The sequence below is a fragment of the Lucilia sericata genome, unplaced genomic scaffold (genome assembly GCF_015586225.1).
Source record: "Lucilia sericata isolate MDLA Ls3-8-SP2 unplaced genomic scaffold, ASM1558622v1 Contig001760F_arrow, whole genome shotgun sequence".
Taxonomy (NCBI): Eukaryota; Metazoa; Arthropoda; class Insecta; order Diptera; family Calliphoridae; genus Lucilia; species Lucilia sericata.
In genome coordinates, this window is record NW_023995661.1 from 35,068 (window position 1) to 46,979 (window position 11,912).

Consider the following 11,912-nt stretch of genomic DNA (forward strand, 5'->3'; position numbering starts at 1 on the left):
CAGTTTTCAATCATATATCGGGATCATTTTCGAGTCATTTTTTAAGCGCACAACTTATTAATCACTTTTAGGTCATCAAAAGGAGTCAAAAATTACTCAGTTTACTGATTAATCATCCAACAGTCTTCCAAATGCTAACTGGGTAACTTGCTAAAACATTACAAAATAGCAAAAAGTGGTTATGAAAGAAGAAAATTAATAACATTAATAGGTATTTTTTCAATAATGTTCTTATACTTAATAACTAATTGCTATAAGCTGTTAATAAATGAAAATTCATTAGACCTAAAACTTACTTCAATCATGTGCTTTCTTTAATACATATTTTCAACGACTATGAAACCATATTTTAGTAACTTAATTACTTTATTTTAAATACCCGTCATTAAGGTGACCTTGTCAGCTATTATCTTGCGTAAATCATCTTAAGAAGGATTAAAGGGTATTATAAGGACTATAAAAATTTTTGTCTGGTTTATTAAAGAAAAACCATTAATCATTATTATTGATTTTTTTATTGTTTGTAGATATCAGCACTCATGTACCTACACACATCCATACATATGTATGTAACTGCCGCCCCAAAATATCACTTATTGATTAAAAATTAATAAAGCGAAAAAAGATTTCAGTGGGAGCTATGAAAGAACAATTAAAACTATTAACAATTAAAACATAAATGTTTCCCATTAATTTTATGGAGTCTATTAAAAGAAAATAAAATGAAAATGTGACAAGCTATTACCAGCCAAATGTCTAGTTGGTATCAATGAATAAATCTAATGTTGTTTTATTGATTTCGATTACACGTGGCTTTTTGAAGACTATTTAATTAAAACTTTATCTTTTAAAAGTTTTCCATAGTTTCAGTTCAGTTCTAGTTCAGTTCTAGTTCAGTTCTAGTTCAGTTCTAGTTCAGTTCTAGTTCAGTTCTAGTTCAGTTCAGTTTCAGTTCGTTCAGTTCTAGTTCAGTTCTAGTTCAGTTCTAGTTCAGTTCTAGTTCAGTTCTAGTTCAGTTCTAGTTCAGTTCTAGTTCAGTTCTAGTTCAGTTCTAGTTCAGTCTAGTTCAGTTCTAGTTCAGTTCTAGTTCAGTTCTAGTTCAGTTCTAGTTCAGTTCTAGTTCAGTTCTAGTTCAGTTCTAGTTCAGTTCTAGTTCAGTTCTAGTTCAGTTCTAGTTCAGTTCTAGTTCAGTTCTAGTTCAGTTCTAGTTCAGTTCTAGTTCAGTTCTAGTTCAGTTCTAGTTCAGTTCTAGTTCAGTTCTAGTTCAGTTCTAGTTCAGTTCTAGTTCAGTTCTAGTCAGTTCTAGTTCAGTTCTAGTTCAGTTCTAGTTCAGTTCTCTTCAGTTCTAGTTCAGTTCTAGTTCAGTTCTAGTTCAGTTCTAGTTCAGTTTCTAGTTCAGTTCTAGTTCAGTTCTAGTTCAGTTCTAGTTCAGTTCTAGTTCAGTTCTAGTTCAGTTCTAGTTCAGTTCTAGTTCAGTTCTAGTTCAGTTCTAGTTCAGTTCTAGTTCAGTTCTAGTTCAGTTCTAGTTCAGTTCTAGTTCAGTTCTAGTTCAGTTCTAGTTCAGTTCTAGTTCAGTTCTAGTTCAGTTCTAGTTCAGTTCTAGTTCAGTTCTAGTTCAGTTCTAGTTCAGTTCTAGTTCAGTTCTAGTTCAGTTCTAGTTCAGTTCTAGTTCAGTTCTAGTTCAGTTCTAGTTCAGTTCTAGTTCAGTTCTAGTTCAGTTCTAGTTCAGTTCTAGTTCAGTTCTAGTTCAGTTCTAGTTCAGTTCTAGTTCAGTTCTAGTTCAGTTCTAGTTCAGTTCTAGTTCAGTTCTAGTTCAGTTCTAGTTCAGTTCTAGTTCAGTTCTAGTTCAGTTCTAGTTCAGTTCTAGTTCAGTTCTAGTTCAGTTCTAGTTCAGTTCTAGTTCAGTTCTAGTTCAGTTCTAGTTCAGTTCTAGTTCAGTTCTAGTTCAGTTCTAGTTCAGTTCTAGTTCAGTTCTAGTTCAGTTCTAGTTCAGTTCTAGTTCAGTTCTAGTTCAGTTCTAGTTCAGTTCTAGTTCAGTTCTAGTTCAGTTCTAGTTCAGTTCTAGTTCAGTTCTAGTTCAGTTCTAGTTCAGTTCTAGTTCAGTTCTAGTTCAGTTCTAGTTCAGTTCTAGTTCTCTAGTTCAGTTCTAGTTCAGTTCTAGTTCAGTTCTAGTTCAGTTCTAGTTCAGTTCTAGTTCAGTTCTAGTTCAGTTCTAGTTCAGTTCTAGTTCAGTTCTAGTTCAGTTCTAGTTCAGTTCTAGTTCAGTTCTAGTTCAGTTCTAGTTCAGTTCTAGTTCAGTTCTAGTTCAGTTCTAGTTCAGTTCTAGTTCAGTTCTAGTTCAGTTCTAGTTCAGTTCTAGTTCAGTTCTAGTTCAGTTCTAGTTCAGTTCTAGTTCAGTTCTAGTTCAGTTTAGTTCAGTTCTAGTTCAGTTCTAGTTCAGTTCTAGTTCAGTTCTAGTTCAGTTCTAGTTCAGTTCTAGTTCAGTTCTAGTTCAGTTCTAGTTCAGTTCTAGTTCAGTTCAGTTCTAGTTCAGTTCAGTTCTAGTTCAGTTCATTTCAGTTCAGTTCTAGTTCAGTTCTAGTTCAGTTCTAGTTCAGTTCTAGTTCTAGTTCAGTTCAGTTCTAGTTCAGTTCTAGTTCAGTTCTAGTTCAGTTCTAGTTCAGTTCTAGTTCGGTTCTAAACACTTCTAGTTCAGTTCTAGTTCAGTTCTAGTTCAGTTCTATTTCAGTTCTAGTTCAGTTCTAGTTCAGTTCTAGTTCAGTTCTAGTTCAGTTCTAGTTCAGTTCTAGTTCAGTTCTAGTTCAGTTCTAGTTCAGTTCTAGTTCAGTTCTAGTTCAGTTCTAGTTCAGTTCTAGTTCAGTTCTAGTTCAGTTCTAGTTCAGTTCTAGTTCAGTTCTAGTTCAGTTCTAGTTCATTCTAGTTCATTCTAGTTCAGTTCTAGTTCAGTTCTAGTTCAGTTCTAGTTCAGTTCTAGTTCAGTTCTAGTTCAGTCTAGTTAGTCAGTTCTAGTTCAGTTCTAGTTCAGTTCTAGTTCAGTTCTAGTTCAGTTCGAGTTCAGTTCTAGTTCAGTTCTAGTTCAGTTCTAGTTCAGTTTCTAGTTCAGTTCTAGTTCAGTTCTAGTTCTCTAGTTCAGTTCTAGTTCAGTTCTAGTTCAGTTCTAGTTCAGTTCTAGTTCAGTTCTAGTTCAGTTCTAGTTCAGTTCTAGTCAGTTCTAGTTCAGTTCTGTCGTTCTAGTTCAGTTCTAGTTCAGTTCTAGTTCAGTTCTAGTTCAGTTCTAGTTCAGTTCTAGTTCAGTTCTAGTTCAGTTCTATTCAGTTCTAGTTCAGTTCTAGTTCAGTTCTAGTCAGTTCTAGTTCAGTCAGTTTCAGTTCTAGTTCAGTTCTAGTTCAGTCTAGTTCAGTTTTCTAGTTCAGTTATAGTTCAGTTCTGTTCAGTTCTAGGTCAGTTAGTTCAGTTCTAGTTCAGTTCTAGTTCAGTTTAGTCAGTTATAAGTTTTCAGTTCTAGTTCAGTTCTAGTTCAGTTATAGTTCAGTTCTTAGTTCAGTTCTAGTAAGTTCTAGTTCAGTTCTAGTTCCAGTTCTAGTTCAGTTATAGTTCAGTTCTACTTTAGTTCCTGCCTTTGAAAAATAATCCTTACGTTCATACTAATGTCGATATCATGTGTATGTATGTGGAAAGTTTTGATTATAAGTACTGTATTCCATTTATAGGGATTATGGATATTTAGGGGATCATAGCTTTAGATTATTCAGAAAGATAAATATACAAAATTGTCCTTTTTTTAAGTCACATTAACCTTCAAAAAATCTCATTACCCCATTAAACCAAATAAAAACTTTGGCAAAAAGCTAAATCTTAAAAATTTTACACAAAATTTCCACGTCTATTTTCGTTAAGAAACATCTTGATTTTATCTTGATTGATAGATTTATATATTAATCAAAGCAACAGAAAATTGGCATTAACCTTAACCAAGAAAACCAAAATGGAAAAAACCCAAACACTACAAATTGGTGGCACACTATATAACTATTTCCCCGAAACAAAAAAACTAACTAGCAAAAAATTTTTGAAAAATTCTATGTCATCATATATAATATTTGTTGGCATAAATTCATAAATTTGTACAAAATAATTACAAGAAATGAAAAAAAAAAAAAAGAAAAATTAAATAAAGAGAAAAACAAAAAAAAAATTAATTGTTGCACATATTTTTAATTTCAAAAGTACAAATAAAAACTAAAAATATTTTCTATTATAACACGTTGTCGCATATACAATTTTTGTAACTAATTGATTTATGACGATTTTATCGTGAAATAAAAATTTGTGATTTTGGGGAAAAAAAGTTTCATTTTCGCCCCAAATATTCTTTTGTTAATTTGAGAGACAGATTTTCTTTTTCTGAAGCAATTTATCTTAATTAGATAATTTAGACAATATTGGGAAAACAACAGTAAAAAGACATCACGCAAATTTTTATAGTTGTTCTTGTTGTAATTGCCAAAACTTGTGACTACATATGAGGTTGGAAAAATAGCATGTTTTTTGTTTATAATATAAAAATTTTTTTAATATTTGTTATTTTTATTATAAAGGAAATATTCATTGATTATTTTTAAATTAAATCAAACTTTCTGCTCAGAACTGTTTATGACCATTAAAGCTGACAAAAATACCCAAAGGAAAATCCTTTTTTCCTTTGTTTTCGTAACAAAAATAAAGACATATTGCTCATGTTAAATTGTTATAATAAACTGAAATCAGTCCTACGTTTCTTTTTTTTATAAATACTTAAGTTTTATTTCTAGCCCATCATTAACAATGGCTTCTGATTTCCGTTATACAAATGGGCAGAAATATAAATACAAAACAGCAAATAAACCGCATGATATAACCGACATCATCATCGTCACCAACATCATCATCAGCACCACCACCGCCATCATGCAACCAACACCAACAAATTGTTATTGACAAACCCTTTTCTATTTTTGTATATTTAATATTGACACACAAACCAAAACAAAACAAGAAAAAATATATATTAAAATGACCAATGTCAAGGCTATTTTTAAATCGAAATAAATTAAAGAGATTTAGTAAATTGTTTTAAATGCGTCGCTCTTTTGTTTTTAATTGTTGGTGCTTAATTTATGTTTGCTTTCGTTCGTTTTTATAATCAATACCATATGCATGCAAATGTTTAAAATTTATATTTATTTTTAGAAATAATTAATAAAAATTCGTAGCAATTTATGTTTTATGTAGTGTTTTCCTTAATATTACAATTTGCATTAAAATGATAGCGAGAAAATAACTAATTAACTTTTAATAATCTGCTTTGATATGTATGAACTACGAAACGTATGATCTATATTTAATTATAATAAAATTAATAACACTCATACGTATTTTGAATTGCTAATCGCCCACATAACGTATAGAAATTGTGAGCACTTTCTAACACAAATCTTACAGTTCATGTTTATTAGTTAGTTCAGTTCTAGTTCAGTTTCTATTTCAGTTCTAGTTCAGTTCTATTTCAGTTCTAGTTCAGTTCTAGTTCAGTCTAGTTCAGTTCTAGTTCAGTTTCTAGTTCAGTTCTAGTTAGTTCTAGTTCATATGTCAGTCAGTCTAGTTCAGTTCTAGTTCAGTTCTAGTCAGTTCTAGTTCTAGTCAGTTCTAGTAGTCTAGTTCAGTTCTAGTTCAGTTCTAGTTCAGTTCTAGTTCAGTTCTAGTTCAGTTCTAGTTCAGTTCTAGTTCAGTTCTAGTTCAGTTCTAGTTCAGTTCTAGTTCAGTTCTAGGTTCAGTTCTAGTTCAGTTCTAGTTTCAGTTCTAGTTCAGTTCTAGTTCAGTTCTAGTTCAGTTCTAGTCAGTTCTAGTTCAGTTCTAGTTCAGTTCTAGTTCAGTTCTAGTTCAGTTCTAGTTCAGTTCTAGTTCAGTTCTAGTTCAGTTCTAGTTCAGTTCTAGTTTCAGTTCTAGTTCAGTTCTAGTTCAGTTTCTAGTTCAGTTCTAGTTCAGTTCTAGTTCAGTTCTAGTTCAGTTCTAGTCAGTTCTAGTTCAGTTCTAGTTCAGTTCTAGTTCAGTTCTAGTTCAGTTCTAGTTCAGTTCTAGTTCAGTTCTAGTTCAGTTCTAGTTCAGTTCTAGTTCAGTTCTAGTTCAGTTCTAGTTCAGTTCTAGTTCAGTTCTAGTTCAGTTCTAGTTCAGTTCTAGTTCAGTTCTAGTTCAGTTCTAGTTCAGTTCTAGTTCAGTTCTAGTTCAGTTCTCTTAGTTCTAGTTCAGTTCTAGTTCAGTTCTAGTTTCAGTTCTAGTTCAGTTCTAGTTCAGTTCTAGTTCAGTTTTAGTTCAGTTCTAGTTCATCTAGTTCAGTTCTAGTTCAGTTCTAGTTCAGTTCTAGTTCAGTTCTAGTTCAGTTCTAGTTCAGTTCTAGTTCAGTTCTAGTTCAGTTCTAGTTCAGTTCTAGTTCAGTTCTAGTTCAGTTCTAGTTCAGTTCTAGTTCAGTTCTAGTTCAGTTCTAGTTCAGTTCTAGTTCAGTTCTAGTTCAGTTCTAGTTCAGTTCTAGTTCAGTTCTAGTACAGTTCTAGTTCAGTTCTAGTTCAGTTCTAGTTCAGTTCTAGTTTCAGTTCTAGTTCAGTTCTAGTTCAGTTCTAGTTCAGTTCTAGTTCAGTTCTAGTTCAGTTCTAGTTCAGTTCTAGTTCAGTTCTAGTTCAGTTCTAGTTCAGTTCTAGTTCAGTTCTAGTTCAGTTCTAGTTCAGTTCTAGTTCAGTTCTAGTTCAGTTTCTAGTTCAGTTCTAGCTCAGTTCTAGTTCAGTTCTAGTTCAGTTCTAGTTCAGTTCTAGTTCAGTTCTAGTTCAGTTCTAGTTCAGTTCTAGTTCAGTTCTAGTTCAGTTCTAGTTCAGTTCTAGTTCAGTTCTAGTTCAGTTCTAGTTCAGTTCTAGTTCAGTTCTAGTTCAGTTCTAGTTCAGTTCTAATACATTTGTTCTAATACAGTTCTAGTTCAGTTCTAGCTAATCAAAAATCGATTTTTATCTAAAAACTAGATTTCTTTTTTTTTCTAGAAATTTGATTTTTTCTACAAATTTTGATTTTACATTAAAAATTTGATTTTCCTTTAAATGTTCGATTTGTCACTAAAAATTCGATTTTTTCACTAAGAATTGGATTATTCATTAAAATTCCGCATTCTTACTAACTACACTATTTACGTATTAGTATTATTATTTTTCTTCAATTCAACATTTATCATACGCACTGGAATTACTGTTTTTTAACTTAGATTCTTTGAAATAATAAAAAACTTTTTGCTTGATGGTATTGATTACAAAAACTTTAAAAGTTAGTAAAATATTAAAAAATATTAAAACTTACCTTTAAAGATTAACTTGAGGTTACCCAGATTTACTATAATTGTTTTTATGTTTTAAAACTAAAATTTTCAGGTACTTTTCTTATGATGTATAGTAAACGTAATTGGTTGATATTATTATTGTAGTATTAATTATAGTAATATTTATATAATATAAATATTTTTTTATAAAATACGTGTATATTTTTACTTTAGGTTTAACGTGTAGATGAGGTATTTGGTTTAGTTAGTATTTATTTTTGTTTTGTTATTTTTTTTTTATAAAAATAGTTGACTAAAAATTTAGTTTTTATTTTCTGGTTTAAAGCTGTTCTATGTATTTGCTAATGCAGTTCAGTTGACTACGCAGCAATTTGTGCTGCAGTTGCATTAACAGTTTTAAAATTCTTTGCACTGCTGTAGCCGTTGTAGTAAATTTAACTGAAAATATTATTAAACAAAAAATGATGTTGTTGTTTATTTCTTTAACAGAAAAGAGACAAAAATGCAAAGTGTTTTGTATTATATTTTAAGTTTATTTCAAATACTTTTATGCTTAACTTGTTCTCTAGAACTGAGCCTTTTAAAAATTCTTGCTTAATATTTTACTTAAAAATTTTCATAAGCTTTAACGACCACAATTTAATTTAAATTGTGTATTTTCTCCCTTTTGCTTAGTTCTTTCCAAAATGTAAACAATGCCAAGAACCTTATTGAAAAACACACTTAAATTGTTTATTGTTCTTATGGTTGACCTTGCTTGTCAAATGGTTTTATCCATGCGTTTCTTGTACTTAGTTTTTTTTTCTCTTGCAGGTAAAATTATAACAAGTATTACGTTTCCGTTTAAATGACAACAACAGACACAGAAAAGAGGTAAACAAATTATAGAAAAAACACAACAAAAACTATTAATACTTGTTTAGAAATGCTTAAAGAATAAAAAAAAACAACTGCACATAAGGTTGCACTAATTATGACGCTCCCAAGAAATTAAATGAAGCACAAAGAAATTAAATTTAACTGAAATTAACTTAAATTTAATTAATATTTATATTTAAAGCAAAAATATTTCTTACTTTCAGTTCCGTCACCTTCCGTTTGTATTACCGGAGTTAATTGAGCAATGTCCGTCCGTCCGTCCGTCTGTCTGTCTGTCTGTCTGTCTGTCTGTCTGTCTGTCTGTCTAAAATCAATTTTCTGAAAACCCCAAGATATCTTCGGGATCTTATATACAAAAAGTTAACGGGGGAAAACCACAGCAATATAGTAAATTTTTTGGTTTTTCTCTTTCTATTATACACAAGAGTTGTTTGTCCATCCGTCCGACAACATAATTTGGTGAAATTTCGCTTACATATCACTTTACCCTAGGGCAAAGCCTATAGAAAATGGATGAAATCGGTTTCCGGTAACCCTTATATATATACATACATATTAAAGCACTTCGTTGTTAAAATTAATTTCTAATTTCTTAAAACATTTTATTCATTTTCCCAATTATTTTTAGCTACAAAATTTCTATTTCTTAAATAGTGAATCATTTCAAATAAAAATATTTTACTTCGTCATTATACATATTTTATTGTTAAAATAATTAAGAAAATATATGTATGTCTGTACCTTGTAGTAAATGCAAACATATTTTGCATAAGTAATGCACTTAAGAAAACATAAATAAAAATTAAAGAGTAATTTTTGTTAATTATGTATTAACTCTTGTTTAAATACAATTTTTTAAAATCAATTTAATAACTATAATTAGTTAGAGTATTGTTGTTTCATTTCCTACAGGGTACGTAGTTATGTATATGTTACATTAATATGTGAAATTTCAAATATATGTAAAAGTATAAGTTATCAACTGTCTCCGTAGTTAGCTGTCAAAGTCAGCTTTATATTACTGTAAATTTATAGCCTACACCACTTTATTAGGGAGGGTATTATGTGTTTGTGCTGATGTTTGTAACAACCAAAAATAGTAGTCCTACGCCCACCTTTAAGTATACCAATTGGTTGAGAATCACTGAATCGATTTAGCTATGTCCGTCTGTCCATCCGTCCATCCGTCTATGTGTCCATGTAAACCTTGTGCGCACACTACAGGTCGCAATTTTCCAGATAATTTGATGAAATTTGGCACATACTCTTCTTTCTACTCAAGGACAAAACCTAAAAAATGGTTAAATTGGTCTATTATTTCGCCTAGCCTCCATACAACTGTACCCCCCGAATAGGTCTTTTGAACTCATAAATATGTATGTTAAATGTTCTTGTATCTCTCCAAAAGTCTGCAAAACTTAGTTTTATATAAGTCTAAGCCATACTGGCAGGTATTATGTGTTTGTACTGATGTTTGTAACGCATGAACCTATTAGTCCTACACCCACCTTAAAGTATACCGATCGACTTAGAATCACTTTCTGAGTCTACTAAGACATGTCCGTTTGCCCGGCTAGCTGTCTGTCCATGTAAACCTTGTGTACAAGCTACAGGTCCCAATTTTCAAGATATTTTTATAAAATTTGGACCATACGAGTTTTTCACAAAGACGATGCCTATTGAAAATGGTTGAAATCGGTCCATTCTTTCACCTAGCCCCCATACAACCAAACCTTCCGATTTGGGGTTTTAAACTCATACTTGTATGTCGATTTTTATAATGACCGGCCGCTATGAAATTCAGCATAACTAACCTTTATATAAAAATACTCCTCCCAATTTGTTGATTAGAAATTTAATTTTTCAAATACAACGGAATTAAGCTAAAATTCAACATGAAAATTCTTTATGAAAAATAAAAAAATTGTAAAATATGCTCATGGTGTAGAGTATCATATAGCCAGCCTTGCCTGACTATACTTTCCTACTTGTTTCTTACAAACTTGTTCAAGCTTTAGAAATTTAAGTAATCGTACTGAAATCGAAAGTTTTTCGCACCAGAACCGCAATTTAAAATTTTTGCTACCGTTATTGTTAAAACAAATCAAATTGACTGTTTCACTAATCTGACTATAAAAGGTTTATAAAACAAACTTAAAGTATTGTAAATTTGCTTTTGTAATGTAAGAACTAAAGAAATTTTTGTGGATTTTCTCACTCAAACAAATTCCAAAATTACCGGCTAATAAACAAATGTGTTTTTAGCAAAATAATATAGCAAGGATTTGTGCTGATATACATAGTTTTCCCACAAGAACTACTTACATAAAGTAACTATATAGAACTTAAACAAACATTATTTTTTCTTATTTACATATTTTTTCTTTTGTTTTGTTGCTATGACATACTGCAATAAATTTGTTTAACCAGTAAACATTAATTAGTTTGAAAAAACTTTATAATTATTTATATAATACAAAACACTGTGCATTTTACACGCTTCTTAACATTCAGTTGTTACTTAGTTTTTTATATTATTTTTTAAGATTTTTATTATTCACACCTTAAAAATATTCCCAATGAAGAAACAACGATTTACAACACACTGTGTATATTTTTAAATTGAATTTTATTTTGTAAAATTTTCTATTAATTTCCGTAAAAATTTAGTTTTTCACACAACCACGTAATACAAACGTTTGAATTGAAATAAATTTTAAAATGATTTCTTCTTCACCACATTAAGTGCAAATAACTCAAAATTGCATTGACTCATAATAATTTTTTTGCAATACGAAATTTCTATAATATTTTTTCAAATTTGTCTGCACTTAAACGCGTTAATCATGCGCCTTTTTTTCTTAAGATTTCGGCAATTTAAAAGAACACAAGAAATAAATGAAACGGTCAAGAACTAAATATTTGAAATTATTTTCCTTTTTTTTATTTTTCTCAATATTAAACGCTTTTAAAAAGTTGTTGTATTTGTTTTAAGAAATCAAAACGATTTGACCGCATTTGTGAGCATGTTGTGTGTTTAAGTAAAAGTTAAATTTGAAAATGAGAACTAAATTCAATTAGGCCCATGTTTTTATGAAAATGTTCACTTTTTTCCGACGATGTTGTTTGTTTTTTGTGTTTGTATGTATTAATTTCTTGAAGAAGGCAAATAAATGTATGCTACAAGCGAGAAAATACAAAAACAAAAGCAAAAGAAATATAACAACAACGACACTAATAAACAAATAAATAACGAATCAATTGAAGGAAAAGTAAAATAAAAATAAATAACACTTAATGGAGTGTTGCCATATTGATAACTAACTAACTAACTAACTAACTACTAACTAACTAACTAACTAACTAACTAACTAACTACTAACTAACTAACTAACTAACTACTAACTAACTAACTAACTAACTAACTACTAACTAACTAACTACTAACTAACTAACTACTAACTAACTAACTAACTAACTAACTAACTACTAACTAACTAACTAACTAACTAACTAACTAACTAACTAACTAACTAACTAACTAACTACTAACTAACTAACTAACTAACTAACTAACTAACTAACTAACTAACTAACTAACTAACTAACTAACTACTAACTAACTAACTAACTAACTAACTAACTAACTAACTAACTAACTAACTAACTAACTACTAACTAA